Genomic DNA, 1,981 nt, shown 5'->3' with positions numbered 1-1,981 from the left:
CTGTGGGAATGGGCCCAGTGCGAGTGTGGGTGGTGTTAACGCCATCTTATTCCCAATGACGACACATTCTCAAGGACGTAACCACTTACTCACTATGTTTTGGACACTGTAACTACAGCTCAGCTGAGGGAAAGGGTTTTGTGGCAAGTCCACTTACCAGCTGATGCAATTCCAGTGACATCCGAATGTCATCTCCTATGTAAAACATAAAGCTGAGAATATCTGAATTTGAACTGCCATGCCTGGGAAGACAGGATGTTCTTGCATATTTTGAAATTTGGGGGAATTTTCTTATCCTTGCCTAATAAACTTTTTCCAATTTTTTTTTTTAAACCCCTCTTTGATATTTCATGGCTACCAGTGAATTAACAATTAACTAACCAGAATAAAACCAATATTGTTTGTGGTGAGTATCAATTGAAATTAAGCAGTGAGAACAAAATGACTCTGCTGTTCTTCCGAACATCTAGAGCTGGCACAGGAGGACGTAGTAAGGTCTCTTCATTTCAGATGTGCACTGTTACAGTTGCACTGCAAATGTTTGAATTTAATGTCTTACTGATTTAGCCATAAGCAGTTTTTACACATTTGTCTTCAGATTAGTGTAATTCCAGTGCACTGTAGTGGGGTTCTCCATAGCACATGGGTTGCGCTCCCAGCTCTGCACATCTCAGCTGGGGCATGGGTGGCATTCTTTGCTTGGAAAATGTTGCCAGCTGCCAAGAGCCGGTTCCTTTGAATGAGATGTAGAAACTCAAAACACTGTGTTCCCAGCCTGTTATGAACATCAGGTGAAATGCAATAGCATTGCTCACAGGTTTAGGGTAAACCATTTTAAATGCAAAATATGAGCGTGCAGTTGGTTTCTACATCTCAGCTAAGAGGCTGTCACCCTTGGTGACTGTCTGAGCATGTCCTCCGAATTCGTGATACTTTTGATACGGCTGGTGTTGGATGCTCTACAAATGAAGATAAGATCTGTGGGTGGATTTCTCAGCCTCTCCCTAGCCCATGGGGTAAAGCTACCTCTGGATTCATCTGGCTAAAGGGGAGCTAGAAAAGTCTGTGAGCTAGGGTTTTACACTGGAAACACTCGTCTATCACAGCAGCCGTGTTCATCTGAACGCACAAGAGGAGTTGCAGCCTCCTGTCCTGCTGTCACAGGGCCTCAGCAGAAGCCAGATGAAATGGGAAGGGCTGAGGCTGGACTTTGGTGCAAATGGCAGGTCAGCATATGGAGAGGACAGTCAGGGTGTCCCTGCTCAGAGTGCTAGCACCTATCTTTGACTGGCTTCCCACTGCTCCTCGTCTTCCCAGTATGCTGTGGCTAGGAAGGGTATGGCACAGGCCAGCGTGCCCTTTGCCTGTGGGGGTGCCCCTGAGCAAAGGAAGGGGTCTGAGTGCACACTGCTGACTGGGTCTGCCTGATCTCCTCTCCATCTCCCAGAGGGGTTTAATGGCCTCCTTAAACTGCTTTTGCCATCAGTAAAATAAAGAGCTTGTACTGTTCCTCACTTCTGCTCCTGTGTGGTGGCCTATTTGGGATAAGTATTCCTCCTTAGTCTAGCTGAAGCCACTAATGTGCACAGAATTGTAATCCAGTATCTACATCTGTTTTAATTTCAGAAAACTAACATATCCACTGTGATTCATCCTCCGGCTCGTCTGCTGCCTAGTTCTCAGGATAGCAAAGTTGTGGAAGGGGAGTCTGACCATTTGTATTAATCCCTCTGCCCTGCAATACTCCCCTGGAGAGTCAGGTCATAGAGCCTCAAACAAGAACCGCTGCTTTTGTGCTAGATGCTTTGCAGGACGCTGGCTAACATATGATTTTCTTTACAAGGAGGCTATTGACCCTGCAAGCTGGCATTGGGCAGATGATGTGCAGATATAGCCAAATACCCTTTTCCTGATTTTCTGCTTAGTAGCATCACTGCCCCTGTGAGCAGAGACAGTAAAAGGAAATCTTTGGTTATAGAAA

The 1,981-nt window shown here is 45.8% G+C and overlaps 1 protein-coding gene across 5 annotated transcripts in view; it reads left to right on the top strand.

Moving 5' to 3' along the window:
* ST3GAL3 (ST3 beta-galactoside alpha-2,3-sialyltransferase 3) overlaps window positions 1-1,981 on the top strand; it is a 189,739-nt gene that overhangs the window by 169,881 nt on the left and 17,877 nt on the right. The window lies entirely within an intron of this gene.

The sequence above is a fragment of the Pygoscelis adeliae genome, unplaced genomic scaffold (genome assembly GCF_000699105.1).
Source record: "Pygoscelis adeliae isolate BGI_AS28 unplaced genomic scaffold, ASM69910v1 Scaffold449, whole genome shotgun sequence".
In the NCBI taxonomy this organism is placed as follows: Eukaryota; Metazoa; Chordata; class Aves; order Sphenisciformes; family Spheniscidae; genus Pygoscelis; species Pygoscelis adeliae.
Note: the sequence above shows the minus strand (reverse complement) of the source record. Positions and strands in the feature narration are given on the sequence as shown.